The sequence below is a fragment of the Hyperolius riggenbachi genome, chromosome 10 (assembly GCF_040937935.1).
Source record: "Hyperolius riggenbachi isolate aHypRig1 chromosome 10, aHypRig1.pri, whole genome shotgun sequence".
Classification (NCBI taxonomy): domain Eukaryota; kingdom Metazoa; phylum Chordata; class Amphibia; order Anura; family Hyperoliidae; genus Hyperolius; species Hyperolius riggenbachi.
In genome coordinates this window covers 273,020,947-273,039,182 of record NC_090655.1, presented here as the reverse complement: position 1 = coordinate 273,039,182, position 18,236 = coordinate 273,020,947, and the positions used below count along the sequence as shown (strand labels likewise).

At 44.5% G+C, this 18,236-nt stretch overlaps 1 protein-coding gene across 1 annotated transcript in view; it reads left to right on the top strand.

The window, feature by feature from the left end:
• The window catches only part of LOC137535445 (zinc finger protein 585A-like), a 184,376-nt gene that overhangs the window by 96,928 nt on the left and 69,212 nt on the right, over positions 1-18,236 (top strand). The window lies entirely within an intron of this gene.

Genomic DNA, 18,236 nt, shown 5'->3' with positions numbered 1-18,236 from the left:
GGAAGTCGTCACGCGCAGCGTCCAGTGTGACTCAGATCAGGCGGCAGGGGGCCGCGGCGGTGATTGCGGATCAGCATCAGCTGATTCGCTAAGGTAATGGGGATAATTATGCTAATACGCATAAGCAATTAAGCGGCAGGTGCCGCGACTGGCTAACCTTTGAGAGGCTTATGCAAATGAGAATCATGCTAATGAGCTGGTGATTCAAGCGGCTGTTTTGAATTATTTTGTCATGTGATGATTTATTTAAGTCTGCTTCCTGACTCACTCTGGTTGTCAAAAGTGAGCATGGAGGACGCTTCTGGGTCAGCTCCTGCGCAGTCTGCCAGGCCAGCCCAAGATACCTCTCTGGCAAGTACTTATGTATAGGTTATACACTGTTTATATATATATATGTTTTTATATATACTAGAGAGGGTACTAATGGTTGGCTTGTTATTATGTTTTTTAGCCAGAAAAACATGAAAAGCCTGAAAAGCATGACAAATCTGACAGATCTTCTACACAGTCTAGTCAGCATGGATCTAGTAAATCTGTGAAGAAATGTGCCATTTGCTCCTCTCGTTTGTCATCCTCTTCCTCAAAGAAGCTGTGCCAGGATTGTACAAACAAACTGGTTAAGGATGAATCCCTGTAATATTTAAGGATCTGATGGGATGGATGCGGTAGGAAATGTCTTCAGCCATCAAGGAAATTAAAGATTCTGCCATTTCTTCTCAGACTGTAGCTCCCAGCCCTGCTGATATGCCTGGTCCTAGCAATGAGGCTCCGGTTATACCTAATGTCAGTGGTTTATCTCCAATTTCTTTATCTCATGCTCCTGTGCAGGCTAGGAGAAGCAGAGAGAGTGATGTAGAAGGTTCACAATTTTCTGATGGAGAAATTTCTGCATTAGATGAAATATCTGAGGGTGAGGAGATGGATAAGGCTGAAAAACCACAAAAGTTTGCCTTTTCCACAGAGTTAATGAAGGATCTTTTGACATCCATGCATGAAACAATGGGTATTAAATCAGAACAAAAACCCTTGTCACCCCTTGACCAAATGTATGAAGGTTTGGCGGACCCCCAATCAAGGTTCATCCCGGTCCATTCTACTCTTAAAACTATGATTAGGAATGAATGGGAAAATCCTGAGAAAAGGGCCTTTTGGCCAAAATCTTTATCTAAGCCTTTTGCTCCAGATGACCAGGCTTGTTGGGGCCCTCCGCCTAAACTAGATCCTTCCTTTTCCAGGGTTTCAAGAAAGTCAGACCTTATGTTTGAGGATTTTGGAAACCTAAAAGACCCAATAGACAAAAAAATGGATAATGTTTTGCGAAGGGCGTGGGAGTCTGCTTCATTAACTTTCAAGCCAGCAGTAGCATCGACAGCAGTTAGTCGATCTCTGAAGACTTGGCTGGCAGAATTACAGTATAAAATAGCTAATGGGGTTTCTAGGGAGGAAATCCTTAATGACTTTCCTAAAATTACCAATGCCTCAAATTTCATGGTTGATGCAGCAGACGATACGGTTAAATTAACAGCCCGAACCACCGCACTAGTCAACTCAGCCAGAAGAGGAGTATGGGTTAAAACATGGAATGGGGATAACTCCTCAAGATCTAAGCTTTGTGGTATCCCCTGTGAAGGAAATCTGCTGTTTGGGTCTAAGCTGGACGATACACTAGATCGTACGGCAGATAAGAACATTTTTCCAAGGAAGCGCCCCTTTCAGAATAAACGGCCATTTCGGGCCCCCGCCAAAAATGAAACGGATAGTAAATCCTCCAAGGGTAGAAGATGGGCCCCTTACAGGCAACAAGGACCCCGCAATACCTCTACTAATACTAAAAAGACAAACAAACAATGACGCCATCATTCCGGTGGGGGGGAGAATCAACAACTTTTACGAAATATGGCCACAACTATTCACCAATCAATGGTTACTAAACATAATATTAGAGGGTTACAGAATAGAGTTCGAACATCTTCCCCCTCAAAACTTTGTCTTAACACCCTGTCCAAAAGACCCAGCCTTATTAATAGCCCTCCAGTCAGAAGTAAAGTCACTTCTTCAGAAAGGAGTAATTCGACAGGTTCCAGCATGTCAAAGAGAACAGGGATTCTACTCCCCAATCTTCCTGGTAAAAAAGCCTCAAGGAGCCTATCGACTGATTCTAAACCTAAAGAAATTGAATCTAAAAGTCAAATACAGAAAATTCAGGATGGACAATATTCAATCTGTAGTTCATCTTTTACAGAAGGACGATTTTTTGGCATCTCTAGACCTGAAGGATGCGTACCTACATCTACCAATCCATTTATCCTGCCAACAATACCTGAGGTTTGCCGTGTGGATGGAGGGAGAGAAATTAAGAAGCATATCGCTAAGAAAAGCCATGGCTCTTCTAGGCCTTCTAACTTCTGCCTTTCAGGCAATCCAGTGGGGACAGTTCCATGCGAGATTCTTACAAATATGGATTTTGAAATCCCGGAACAGGTCTCTGGTGACTCTAGACAAGAAGATCATCATTCCACAAAGTGTAAAGGCTTCCCTTCTCTGGTGGCAACAGCTGGATCATCTATCTCCAGGTCATCTGTGGAATTATCCACAACAGAATACAATCACAACCGATGCCAGTTTGTGGGGTTGGGGAGCCCACTTCAATTCTCTGCCGGCTCAGGGTCCATGGAATATGACAATAAGGTCACAGTCATCGAACAACAGAGAATTGCAGGCAGTATGGCAAGCTTTACTACATTTCGGGCCCCTAATAGAGAATTCTCATGTCAGGATAAGAACGGAACACAGGAGCGTTGTAGTCTTCCTGAATAGGCAAGGGGCACGAGGAATCAATCCTTATGGGAAAAGACGTCAAAGATCCTATTCTGGTCGGAAAGAAATCTTTTATCATTAACTGCGATACACTTAAAAGGAACCTCAAACCACCTGGCGGACTACCTCAGCAGGAGGAAGTTGGACTCGAACGAGTGGTCACTAGATCTGGAAGTTTTTCAGCAGGTGACGTTACAATGGGGTTGCCCAGAAGTAGACCTGTTTGCAAGGAGAGTGAATGCGAAATGTCAGCAATTTTGTGCCCTGTTTCCGGAGGACCTACCTTGGAAAGTAGACGCCTTCTCAATCAATTGGGGAGAGTTACTGATGTATGCATTTCCTCCAATTCCATTGCTACCACGAGTAATAAAAAAGATTATTCAGGACAGGGCTCGAGTAATCCTGATAGCTCCACTATGGCCGAAAAGACCATGGTTCACGTCACTAAGAACACTAGCAGTTGCAGATCCGATAGTCTTTCCTCCCATACCTCACTTGCTGTCCCAGGGTCCAGTGTGGCATCCGAGGTTAAACAGCCTTCACCTTTCAGCCTGGAAGCTGAGTGGGGCATCCTGAAGTCCAAAGGTTTTTCAGACGGACTATCAGAAACCTTGATACAGAGTAGGAAGAAGGTGACTCAGGTAGTATACCAAAAGGCCTGGAGAGTGTTTAACGAATGGTGTACGGAAAGATCTTGTGACAATACATCGCTTAAATCCGTATTAGAATTTCTTCAGTGTGGATACAAGAAGGGGCTTAGTATAAGCACTCTGAAGGTACAAGTATCTGCTCTAAGTGTATTTTTAGAAAGACAGCTGGCAGAAGAAAGTCTAATTTTAAGATTCTTCCAAGCTTTAAAGAGACTGAAACCAGCAATCAAGTCCAGAATACCCTCATGGGATTTAAATACTTTCTTACAGGGGTTATGTGAGGCCCCATTTGAATTTCTTACTTTGAAAACCATTTTTTTGCTAGCCATTACTTCAGCTAGGAGAATAGGTGAATTGCAATCGTTGTCTATTAGAGAGCCCTACTGCATCATTTCGGAAGATAGAATTACATTACGCACGGATGCAGCGTTTCTACCTAAAGTTGTTTCCTCATTTCACAGGAATCAAGAAATCTTCCTTCCTTCCTTTTGTGAGAATCCTAACAATGACAAAGAAAAGAGACTTCATTGCCTGGACGTAAGGAGATGTCTTATACAATATATGGAGAGAACAGGTCCATGGAGAAAGACTGATGCAATGTTCATTCTATTTGCTGGGAAACAAAGAGGCAACAAGGCGTCCAAAACGACTCTAGCACGATGGATCAAACAGGCTATTACATTGGCATATCAAGCTCAAGGAAAGCAGTTAGGTTCTTCAATTAGAGCTCATTCTACAAGAGGAATATCAACTTCCTGGGCAGAGAGGTCAGGGGCATCAATAGAACAGATATGCAGAGCTGCTACCTGGTCAAGTCACAATACTTTTGTGAAGCATTATCGCCTAAACATCTCAGCCGCAGCAGACTTATCATTTGGAAGAAAAGTGCTGCAGGAAGTGGTCCCGCCCTAAATTCCTATATCTGGTATATCGTCTCATCCAGGGGTGCTGTCCAATGACGTTCTGGGAAAGACAACTTTACTTACGGTAACGTCTTTTCTAGTCAGAAGGACAGCACCCCTGCAACCCGCCCTATTTTTGGGTGGAATAATAATTATGTAAGTAAGCATTTAGGCCTCTTGCACACTGCAAGCAATTCAGATTCAGATTCCGCTTTTTAATCAGTTTTTTACCTCCGATTCAGATTCAGATTTGCAGTGTGCAAGGAGCAAACTGCAAATCTGAATCTGAATCGCAAGTAAAAACAGATTAAAAAGCGGAATCTGATTCTGAATTGCTTGCAGTGTGCAAGAGGCCATATACCGGTCCGTGTCATCTTTTGTATTAACTGAAGTACTGAGGGTAAGCTAGTAGCTTATATATGGCTGCCTATTTGTTATGCAAATCTTTCTTTTGCAGTTCCTGTCCACGGTTGGGAGGGAGACAAGTCTCATCCAGGGGTGCTGTCCTTCTGACTACTGGAAAAGACGTTACCGTAAGTAAAGTTGTCTTTCCTATGTTTCTTTTATTTCTTGCTAGATGCACATGGCAGCATATTTACACAGAATCCTGAGGACTCTCTCATGCTACTCAGTGCATTGGTTTGTAAAGTGTAAAAAGTCCCTGAAGTGAGGTGTCATGAGAGAAACATGGGTACATATAGTACTAAGCCTTGTTACAACTGGCCTGTGATCACTTTTTATTTTGTAGATTGTAAAGGTTAATAACCCAGGTGTTTTATCTATGCAAATGAGGCAGTATCTGTAGTCACATGCAGCCGCGGCTCTCCTGAAGAGTAAATAGAAGCCAAAACACTTTTTTTTTTAATTTTTTTTTTTTTGCATTTCAAGCTTTTATTGAAGCAAATTATGTAAACAATAACCGTTTATATAAAAAAAACAAAAAGACTTTATGGTTATTCATTGACTAGAAAGATCAGAATATAAGCCAACATTGCTTTAAATAACATATAAGAAATAAGGATCGTAGTCACAGATACAGGACTACCACAGTTGGCAGTTATATCTTTTAACAAGGCAGACTATTGATGTCTTGTCATATAATTAGCTTATGCAAACACTAGTGCACATGACAGGTGGGGGCCCCCAAACCATCATGTATCACAATAGGGGAGCGCAGGTGAGCACCGGAGCTGCCACCACCAGGATCTCACCCTCACCACTCCTTCAACTTACCAAACACAAAAGGATTGCTCACTCCCAGACAGTACTCTGCTACTTAACCCTCCTGGCGGTCAATTAAAACCGCCAGGGGGCAGTGCAGCAGCAGCACTATTTTTTTTATGTTTTTTTTTTTTTTTTTAATCGTGTAGCTAGGCTAGCGCTAGCTACATGACAGCCGCTGAGCAGCGGCATCCCCCCACCCTCTTTGATCGCCTCCGGTGATCAAGCCCGTCCGCAAATCCCGTTCTGAACGGGATTTCCATTAGGGCTTCCCCCGTCACCATGGCGACGGGCGGAATTACGTCACCGACGTCTTGATGGCAAAGGGAGTCCCGATCCACCCCTCAGCGCTGCCTGGCACTGATTGGCCAGGCAGCGCATGGGGTCTGGGTGGCGGCGCGGGGATCGGGCGTGTACCAAAAGAAAATTATGTAAATCGGCCCAGCAGGACCTGAGAAATCCTCCTGCGCGGCATAGCCCGAGCTCAGCTCGGGCTTACCGCCAGGAAGCTTAAACTAGTCTGCAGACTGCCATATAATGAGCTTACAAGGTATTAAGCTGTAAACAGCCTATTACCTCTTTAACCACTTGGCCTGGTCACTAGGGGGGTGTAAGCCTGTGGTCCACAGGCTTACACCCCCCTATTGACCAGGCCATTTTTTACAATTCAGAACACTGCAGCTTTAACAGTTCACGGCCATACAACTTAGCACACAAATGTTTTTCCCCCTTTTCTTGTCAACAACAGAGATTTCTGTTGGTGGCATCTGACTGCTGCTGCAACTTTTTTTTTTTTTTATTAATTTAAATGTCCTTTTGTTTCAATAAAAATGTATTTTTTTTCCTCCTAGGAGTAGGGCTGCATGTTGTATCTTTTTTTTTTTTAATCAAAATCGCGATGTGCGTCAAGATGATTTCAGTATTGTCAGAACGGTGATTTTTTTTTTTTTTTAATTGCGGTTGTTTTTCTGCTTTCAATGCGTCATTCTGTCTCCAGCATTGCATGCATACGTCACTGGCTTTCAATGTGTAGTGTTAGCCGCATCTGCGTTCCATGTTACAACAGCGCGCTTCCCCCTTCCGGCCAGCAGGAAGTGAGGTACTGAATCGAGGAATGCACGGCCAGCAGCACTTGTGAGAAGGAGTATAGTGAGTGACACTGGCGCAACTGATAACCCCCGACAGTCACACATTTACCACCGGCCGGCACCTATTATAATTGGCCAGTGGCCACATATACAGTGGTTTGCAAAAGTATTCGGTCCCCTTGAAGTTTTCCACATTTTGTCACATTACTGCCACAAACATGAATCAATTTTATTGGAATTCCACATGAAAGACCAATACAAAGTGGTGTACATGTGAGAAGTGGAACGAAAATCATACATGATTCCAAACATTTTGTACAAATCAATAACTGCAAAGTGGGGTGTGCGTAATTATTCAGCCCCTGAGTCAATACTTTGTAGAACCACCTTTTGCTGCAATTACAGCTGCCAGTCTTTTAGGGTATGTCTCTACCAGCTTTGCACATCTAGAGACTGAAATCCTTGCCCATTCTTCTTTGCAAAACAGCTCCAGCTCAGTCAGATTAGATGGACAGTGTTTGTGAACAGCAGTTTTCAGATCTTGCCACAGATTCTCGATTGGATTTAGATCTGGACTTTGACTGGGCCATTCTAACACATGGATATGTTTTGTTTTAACCATTCCATTGTTGCCCTGGCTTTATTTTTAGGGTTGTTATCCTGCTGGAAGGTGGACCTCCGCCCCAGTCTCAGCTCTTTTGCAGACTCCAAGAGGTTTTCTTCCAAGATTGCCCTGTATTTTGCTCCATCCATGTTCCCATCAACTCTGACCAGCTTCCCTGTCCCTGCTGAAGAGATGCACCTCCCGAGCATGATGCTGCCACCACCATATTTGACAGTGGGGATGGTGTGTTCTGAGTGATGTGCAGTGTTAGTTTTCTGCCACACATAGTGTTTTGCATTTTGGCCAAAAAGTTCCATTTTGGTCTCATCTGACCAAAGCACCTTCTTCCACATGGTTGCTATGTCCCCCACATGGCTTGTGGCAAACTACAAATGGGACTTCTTATGCTTTTCTGTTGACAATGGCTTCCTTCTTGCCACTCTTCCATAAAGACCAACTTTGTGCAGTGCACGACTAATAGTTGTCCTATGGACAGATTCCCCCTCCTGAGCTGTAGATCTCTGCAGCTTGTCCAGAGTCACCATGGGCCTCTTGACTGCATTTTTGATCAGCGCTCTCCTTGTTTGGCCTGTGAGTTTAGGTGGACGGCCTTGTCTTGGTAGGTTTACAGTTGTGCCATACTCCTTCCATTTCTGAATGAACGCATGAACAGTGCTCCGTGGGATGTTCAAGGCTTTGGAAATCTTTTTGTAGCCTAAGCCTGCTTTAAATTTCTCAGTAACTTAATCCCTGACCTCTCTGGTGTGTTCTTTGGATTTCATGGTTTTGTGGCTCCCAATATTCTCTTAGACAACCTCTGAGGCCCTCACAGAGCAGCTGTATTTGTACTGACATTAGATTACACACAGGTGCACTCTCTTTAGTCATTAGCACTCATCAGGCAATGTCTATGGGCAACTGACTGCACTCAGACCAAATGGGGCTGAATAATTACACACACTCCACTTTGCAGTTATTTATTTGTAAAAAATGTTTGGAATGATGTATGATTTTCGTCCCACGTCTCACGTGTACACCACTTTGTATTGGTCCTTCACGTGGAATTCCAATAAAAATGATTCAGGTTTGTGGCAGTAATGTGACAAAATGTGGAAAACTTCAAGGGGGCCGAATACTTTTGCAAGCCACTTGTCATCAACGTAATAATTTTGAATTCTGGTAATCAATTCACCAGCCCAGTGCCCACTGCCACAATGTTTCTATTTAATAAAAATACATTTGCAAGCAATTCTTGCTTTTAGTTTTTATCTTTGCATTAGATTAATAGCTATTTGATAAATTCAGTTTCACAAATCACAATACAGTAACATTTACAAATATGACAGAAAATGAATCATACTACTATTAATTTGATATGATTTCATTTTCTGGCAATGCATGTTTGTAAATGTTACTGTATCTTGTGAATTTAGTGCTAAAGCTTGTTTAGAGAAAAAAATCGAAATCACAATTTTACATTTTTCCTAAAATCGTGTAGCCTACTGGGGAGCCCATTGAAATGGGAATGTATCTCTCAGCAGGTCCAACACTTCAGGCCTCAAAGTGACATTTGGAGCCTGAGACTGAGACAAAGTTTATCTTATAGTTGGACAGGTGTCCAATCCAGTCGTTCTACTTCACGAGACTCGGCAGGGGGATTTGAGAGGCTCTTAGAAAAAAAGCAAATCATCAGCAAAAGCTGAGACCTCAATGTTCCAAGCCTCCAATCCAGATGTCCTTGATGAAAGGATCATCTTTTATCATATTCAGGAAATGGTTCCAGGATGGTAATAAACTTCGGGAAGGGGATCACCCTTTTTTTTTTGTCGAGATCATTTGGTCTCTGAAACGGGACTCGCCTGTTTCAGAGACCAAATGATCCAGACAAAAAAAATTGACCTTCACCTTGGCTGATAGATTAGAGTTTAGCAAAAATATCCAATTTAACATCCCGTCACCCAGACCCATAGATTGTAGAGGAAGTCTTAGGAAGTCCCAAGTAATCCTGCCAGAGGCCTTCTCTGCATCTGTGGAGGGGAAGAAACCATCCAACAAATGCCGAGAAAGCCAAGCCTGTACCCCCCCCTCCCCCCCTCTTACTGTAGCATTGTACGCTTCACGTCCAGCATAAAAGCGACTGGATCAGGGTCTGATATCATGGAGGAAAAACGTTTTAGCCATTTATTTAGGAAAGGGTTCTTTACAGTAAGAGTGATTAAGATCTGGAATGCATTGCCACAGGAAGTCGTTGTGGCAAACTCTATACCTGCATTTAAAGGGGGCTTAGATGCTTTCCTTGCGTTGAATGACATCCATGGCTACAATTACTAGGTAATGCCTAATGATGTTGATCCAGGGATTTTATCTGATTGCCATCTGGAGTCGGGAAGGAATTTTTTTCCCTTTTGGGGCTAATTGGACCATGCCTTGTTAGGGTTTTTTCGCCTTCCTCTGGATCAACAGGGATATGTGAGGGAGCAGGCTGGTGTTGTACTTTATACTGGTTGAACTCGATGGACGTATGTCTTTTTTCAACCAAAATAACTATGTAAGGTAAGATGCGAGTTTCCAGAATAGGTGTCAGACGCAGAGCTAGAATCTTAGCAAATAACATCACATCTACGTTCAATAGAGAGATACGTCTGTAGTTAGCAGCAGCCGGAGGGTCTTTACCTGATTTATGAATTACTGCTGCATGTGTGTTTATCTCTACATTTTGGCACTGATCTCTCTTTAAAAATGTGTTTCCTGACATGTGCCACTCCCATCTCTGACCTCATGTGAAAGTATTCTTTTGGAGTCAGATTGGGAACTGGGTCTGATATCATGGCTATAGTCTCTCTTATCAATCCCTGGCCCTGCAGCTTTTGTGACACATTAATAGATGGTTGATTGGGAGACCAAGCTGGGCACTACATTAGACGTAGCTGAATGGGAAGATATCTGGAGTAATGCTAGAAAGTCCTCTATCTGCACTTAAACTAAACAGAATATCTACAAAATAATGTTTCCACTGGTACCTAACTCTGCATAGACTGCACAGAATGTACCCGGGCACATCAGATGGGTGCTGGAGAATGGGGGGGCAGCACACCCTACAGTCGCGCATATTTCTAGTTCTATTCTCAGGCCCAGCTATGTTTTAAACCGGTCCAAAGTCTCATAAACAAGGAAGGTCATTTTAAAACCTATATCCCCCCCTAGACCCTGGGATCTTTCTTTTGGGTACACGGGAAGGGGGGGGGGGGAGCTTAGATCTCATCCCCAGAAGATGCTCAGCCATATCCTCACAGCTGCTCTGCTCTCCCTAGCGGCATTCTGGAGGAGGAGGTGTCCCCCACAGATTGAGGATGTGGTACATAGGATCAGGTGGGTGAGGACAATGGAGCATCTGACTTCCTTGGGGTATGAGAGGGAGGTCCTTTTCCAGAAGGTATGGGATTTCTGGGATGTAAATTATGAGCAAAAAGGATGACAGGAATCCCGAGTATAATTATTGAGGTGGGGACTGGGGAGACAATAGGGGGTGTAATTCAGGAACAGGCCGATATTGGGAATTGAATGCTTATGGTAATTATCGGTTGCCTTCTCAGTCACAACATTCCAGCTTGTGGGTTTTTTCTTTTTGTTATGTTTATCTGTGTTTTGGTTTATTCAGTTCTCTTTTCTTTGGTTATTTCTTTTATATTTTGTCAGCAGCCTGGGAGTGTGCTATGAGACAGGCTCAGTGATAGGGGTGAAATGTTGTTGTTTTCTAGCTATTTGCCTTGTCCACTCCAGCAAGGTGTATGTGGAAGATAATCGGACATTTGTAGTGGATATTACGGACAATCAATAAGAGCTCCTCATTTGATCAAGCTGCTATGTCATACTTGGGCAGCACGGTGGCGTAGTGGTTAGTGCTCTTGCCTTGCAGCGCTGGGTCCCCGGTTCGAATCCCAGCCAGGTCAACATCTGCAAGGAGTTTATATGTTCTCCCCATGTCTGAGTGAGGTTCCTCCAGGTACTCCGGTTTCCTCCTACACACCCAAAAACATACAGATAGGTTAATTGGCTTCCCCCAAAATTGGCCCCAGACTACGATACATACACTACACAATATAGATATATGACTATGGTAGGGATTAGATTGTGAGCCCCTCTGAGGGACTGTAAGTGACAAGACAAAATATACTCTGTACAGCGCTGTGTAAGATGTCGGCACTATATTAATACTAAATGATAATACTTGCACAATTTCCTGTCTGTGTATTGTATTTCTCTCTTATAAAACTCTGCTAATAAAAGAGTTACAAAAAAGTGTTTACTGGAAAACCCCAAATTGAGCCCCCTGTCTTCTTAAGTAGTCCAGAAACATAGACGGCATTTGCATGGATTGACACAAACTTCCAATCATCCCCCCTTGTGCTGAGACTTGGAAGGCATGACAAATAACCATACAGAGAGCAAGATGACACACAACCAAAACATTTATATCCTAGCAGCAAAAAGAAGGTCACTGCTATAATACAAAAATTCACCTTTATGTTGAGGCCCCAACAAGGGGTGTCCTCCGTAGTCCACCTGAGGAGGGTCAGAGAGCAAGGAGCGCTCACCGATGGGCAGGTAGTCTCAGTACCGAGACAAGTAGGCACACTGTTGTGACATACAAAGAAATATCCCCGTCACGATTCTCATGTGTAACAGAAAAAAACAATACAAATCTAATTGCATCAATTGTGTCCGACCTGGATATAAAAATCAAAAAGAGGAGCTAGTTATAACTGAAAACCAGAATCTGTCATATAAACATGCTTATGTATAGCTGTATAGAAAGGTACTTCTAACCTAAAGATGCTTTCTAATCAAGAACTAAGGATTAAGTTCCCGCTGGGGTGAAATGAACAAGCAGACATATTGCAGATTCAGTCACACTCCTATGGGTCACCTTCTCACAGAGAGGGCTTGATTCACTAAGACAAATAGCATGCCTTATCAGAGTTAAGGAGCCTTATATTGAGCTAAGGTGCCTTATCAGAGTAGCATATCGAGCGCTACGAACTTATGCCTGCTAATTGGCAATGACGAGAACTCCACTCGTCCTGCCCTGAGCCCCTGCGGGTCCAATCACTTTACAGGACATTATCCCTGCACTTTGATTGGCCCAATAGTCTGCCTGTCACTTGGCATGCACAAACAACCTCAAGAGTCAGAATTCCCACTCTGAAGTCGCAATTGACGAAATCAAAATTAATCACTGCTTCACTGTTCAGAAACTCTTCATAGTATCAAATTTCCATGATTAAAACAATGTTGAAAGCAAGGCATAGTCGCATGACATCCATAAGTCTGTATACGGACTAATAATAATAATTAGGCAAGGCTCTATAGTTCCTATTATGAAGATTATTATACAACATAATAAGGAAATATGCCAAATGTCTAGGAATACTAATGCCATAAACAATGTGCGATCTCTCAAGACCAAATTGCAAAAACAGAAAAAAAATATAAAAATATTTTCAGTGAAGCATACAATAAAAATGCAGAATAAATATACATAGATCTGTGCAATACTGTTAATATTCATAGCTATCACATGGTGCTGGTGTAAGGGAGATAACACCATAGAAAAATGTTTAAAAAAGTATTTAGAGTGAAGCATACCAATGAAAGTGCTAGTGCAAAAAGATAATATAGACAATATAGCGTTAACTAAAACAATAGGGGCCCAGTTAATTACCTGGGGCCTCTTCCAGCCCCCTGAAGGCTTCCTGGTCCCTCGCAATCATCCCGCACTGCTCCAATCCCCCTGTGTTCACCTCCAGTCGCCTCATGCGCTCTCTCCTCCAACACGCTCCCGTAGTCAGGCAGTAAGCAAAAATTGGTACCGTGCATGTGCAGAATGTGCCCGGCTTCAGGAGCATGACAAAGGTGATGCGGCCAGCGCCGTGCATGCACAATGGCTGGATGACTCGTGAGACGCACAGCTTACTGAGGGGGACAACAGAGGAACAGCAGCCTGTGGGATGATGGCGAGGGATTAGGAGGACCTCGGGCTGGTAAATGCCACAGGTAGCAAAAAAACAAAGCAAGCGCTCACCAACATGGGCTGCATCTGAATGACTTCTCACCTCATATGCACCGCTTATACAGCTCAAATACACACTCAGCAATCAGACAGATGCAAAACATATGCATAACTAAATACTTACCATGCAAAACAGGATAGCACAATGGGCGCTGCTAGCCTGGTAGTTACAGAATTATGAAAACAAAATAAAAGTAGAAGGCTGCGCATCCCTGACCCAATACTGTACAATTGAATGGTTAATCGCTGTGGCGCACACCGCCCCTCCTGGACTGAAATGTGCGCCCGCATCCAAACAATGCAATACTGGTCTATGGAGCACATTCAGTGACTACCTGTGTGTGTGACAGGTGCACACTGTAATACCCATTACTGCATATACCTACCTGTTGTTCACAGTGCACCCACCTACCTACGTGAGTTGAGCGCTAGTGCTGCTCGGATACCCCTTTTCAAAATCCGGATCTGATTCGGATCCGGATACCCAGATATCCAATCCGGGTCGGATATCAGAGTTCAAAATTTTCTGATTCGGATATCTGGATAGAAAAACCGGAAGTGGCCTTTAAATTGCTTTAAAAATTGTTTTTAGGGTAAGTGAGGCATATATCATCATTATTTTTTAAAGGGAAAGCCAAGTAACACGTGCCAAGTGCCGAGTGACAGTCAGACCGCATAGGAGAAGACACTAGTGCACACGAACTGTCACTGGCACTGCTCACAGCACAGCAGTTCTGTAGAAACCTAACACAGTAGTAGAGATGGCCCAAATGGTTCACGGCGAACTTTGGGTGGTTCGCGTTCGCCAGCAAAGGCGAACTTTTGTGGAAGTTCGGTTCGCCCCCATAATGCTCCATTAGGGTCAACTTTGACCCTCTACATCACAGTCAGCAGGCACATTGTAACCAATCAGGCTACACTCCCTCCTGGAGCCACTCCCCCCCCCCTTATAAAAGGCAAGGTTCTCCAGCCATTTTACTCACTCGTCTGCCTACAGTAATTAGTGGAGTGACAGCTGCTGACAGACTCTGCTAGGGAAAGCTTAGTTAGGCTCTTGTAGGCTTGTTACCTTACTCCTGGCTAATTGCTATTCCTTATATAGCACCTCACAACAGCTTCCTTCCTCCCTTCTCCTCCTCCAGAGGATCTTGTCTTCCAGGGATTTGTAGGATGTCAAAAGCATGCTCACATACATTGGCCAGGAATCAAACCCAGGTCAACTGCTTGGAGGGCAGCTATGCTCACCACTATACTACCAACACTACAGGCTGAAGCCAGCCTAGCTGGCCTGGGAAGGATGAAAAGCTAGGTGGCCATGCAACCATTCCTGCTAACCTAAAGCTTACTTATGCCTTACAACACATTGGCTTAAGACTTTACCAAATCCAATGCTCCAATATGGGGAAGCTTCTCCGTTTGCTGTTTTTTTTGTTTTGTTTTTAAGTGTGGTGTCACAGTTCACTCATCTCTTCAACTACAATAAAGGCCCAGGAGTAGTCTTAGCTACCGTAATATCTATGTTACGGCAGGGCCCTTATTACACTTTCTCTTACAGGGCTATGGAAAAGGTTTTGCCTATGCAATAAAGAGAGGTGCAAAAATGAAATCATGCCTAGCAGAGGATGGTTTTGATCCATTGACCTCTGGGTTGTGGGCCCAGCACACTTCTGTTGCGCCACTCTGCAGTCTGCTTACATTTGTATACAATATTTAAGTTTAAGAAGGGTACATTAGTTGAAATAGTTACACTACAATCTATGTTACAGCAAGGCCCTGACTGCAGTACTACAGTACTAACTACACAATAACACAGTAATCCTATCCCCTAATCCCTAACCTAACCTAAACTGTAGCTAGCTAAGGCTAATAGCTGGCCACTAGGCAGCAGCTGGCCTGGTCTATGCACAGCACACACACAGACACAAAGCAGCTGCAGCAGCCCTGCAGCACAGCACACACTCTGACTGTCACACAATGAAATTAAGCTAATTAACAATAGTGTAGTGATAGTGAAGGGGTTAATCACTGAACAGCTTTAGGTTTATCACTGTAGACCAGCATCACTGCAGCATGTCTCTCAGTGACTGAACAGTCACACAGGACGAGTTTTCTTATCATGGCACCCACACGGGGGCTGGCCAGGGTTCCCTTCTGTGATTGGGTGCCAGGGATTAGGCTGGGAGCCCTCTGATTGGCTCAATGAGGTCAGGTGGGGCTGGCCAAGGTGCCCTTCTGTGATTGGTTGCTAGGGCTTCTGCTGGGAGCCCTCTGTTTGGCTCAATGATGTCATCTCTTTAGTTACAGTATTTGGATCTGGATATCTGCCGGATATCCGCCGAATATTCGGGTATGCGACCAAATATGCGACGCAGATAGCTATCCGGATTTGGGCCCAGGTATCCGGAATCCGAATCTGGTCAGATAGCTGAAAAAAGTTCGGATATCTGAGTTACCCTGATATCCGGAATCTGGATGAGCACCACTGTTGAGCGCACGCAGTGTCACTGTGCCTGTCCGGTACCTGTCTGTGTGTGACAGGTGCACATTATAATACCCATCACTGCATATACCTACCTGTTGTTCACAGTGCACCCACCTACCTACGTGAGTTGAGCGCACACAGTGTCACTGTGCCTGTCCGCTACCTGTCTGTGTGTGACAGGTGCGCATTGTAATACCCATTACTGCATATACCTACCTGTTGTTCACCTCAGTGCACCCACCCACCTACATGAGCGCACGCAGTGTCACTGTGCCTGTCCGGTACCTGTCTGCGTGTAACTGACAGGTGCACATTGAAATACCCATCACTGCATATAACTACCTGTTGTTCACAGTGCTCCCACCTACCTACGTGAGTGCACACAGTGTGATATACCACTCCGTGCATACCTGTTAACTGCACCTGTGTGACTGCACATTGTATTAGTCAAGTCAGTGCATACCTTTCATTTCATCCCCCCGATATGGACAAAATGGACAAAACAGGTAGAGGAAGAGGTAGAGGCAGACCCAGAGGAAGGCCACCCGGCAGGTCGTGTTGATGTAATTTTGTGCGGCCCTGGCCCAAAGTACATTGCTCAGAAGAAGGCACTTCCCATCAACTCCCAAGATTGTCAGGATGTGGTTGACTATTTAACACAGAACACCTCATATTCTGCAGCCGCCAGCACTACTACAAGCACCACATCTGCTGTATTTGACACTTCGCAGGAGTTAATTGGCGGGGAATTAACTGATTCACAGCCATTATTGTTACAACCAGATGAAGGCGCTAAGATAGTTACACCACCTCATATGTCTGAGTTAGGCGGCGACACTATGGACTTAACGTGTGAAGAGGATGAAGTACCTGCTGTTGGTGCAGTTTTGGAGGTGTCTGAGGAAAGCGAAGTTGGGCAGGATGATTATGATGATGACGATGATACGGATGCCACGTATGTTCCCAATAGAGGAGATGAACAGGGGGACAGTTCAGAGGGGGGAGCCAGAGAGGAGTAGGAGGAGACTAGTTGCTGAAAGAAGCAGGGGGAGCTCATCGTCAGAAACAGCTGGTGGCAGTGTCCGGCGCCAGCAAACATGCCCTTCAACGTCAGCTGCTGATGCCACCTTAGTGTCATCACCCCAGGGGGGCTCAGCGCAGGGGGGCTCAGCGGTTTGAACATTTTTTTAGTGTGTCTGGCAAAGATCAGAGCAATGCCATCTATTCTCTCTGCCTCCAAAAATTGAGCCGTGGAAAGGCCAACACCCACGTAAGGACAACTGCCTTACAAAGGCACATGGAAAAAAGGCACAAACTGCAATGGGAAGAGCATCTGAGCAAAAGCAGCACACAAAAGCAAAGCCACTCTCCTTCTCCTCTTCCTCCTTCAGGTGCAGCATCTTCAGCTGCTTTCTCCCTTGCACCTTCACAGCCACCCTCCTCCACTTCGCCTCTGCCCTTGAGCAGTTCCTGCTCCTCTGCCCACAGCAGTCAGGTGTCTGTGAAGGAAATCTTTGAGCGGAAGAAGCCAATTTCTGCCAGTCACCCCCTTGCCCGGCATCTGACAGCTGGCTTAACGGAACTGTTAGCTCGCCAGCTGTTACCATACCAGCTGGAGGACTCCGAGGCCTTCTGTAAATTTGTGGCCATTGAGACACCGCAGTGGAAGATACCAGGCCGCAATTATTTCTCTAAAAAGGCAATACCCAAACTGTACCGTGAAGTTGAGAGGCAAGTGGTGTCATCTCTGGCACACAGCGTTGGGTCAAGGGTAGAGATGGCCCGAACCTCCGATTTTAGGTTCGCGAACTTCCGCAAAAGGTTTGGTTCGCGCGAACTTTTGCGAACCGCAATAGACTTCAATGGGGATGCGAACTTGGAAAATTAGAAAAAATTATGCTGGCCACAAAAGTGATGGAAAAGATGTTTCAAGGGGTCTAACACCTGGAGGGGGACATGGTGGAGTGGAAAACATGCCAAAAGTCCTGGGGAAAAATCTTGATTTGATACAAAGCAGCGTTTTAAGTGCAGAAATCACATGAAATGCTAAATTGCAGGCCTAAAGTGCTTTCACACATCTTGCATGTGTATAATCCCGCCTCCTCCTCCTCCTGTCTTGTCTTCCAGGGATTTGTAGGATGTCAAAAGCCAGCTTGCATACATTGGCTGGGAATCAAACCCATGTCAACTGCTTTGAAGGCAGCTATGCTCACCACTCTACCAACAACACTACATGCTGAAGCCAGCCTAGCATGTACCATTGTGATATACCCAAGAGAAAAATGAGCTTGCTTAGGGATTTGTAGGATGTCAAAAGCAACCTCACATACATTGGCCAGGAATCGAACCCAGGTCAACTGCTTTGAAGGCAGCTATGCTCACCACTATACTACCAACACTTT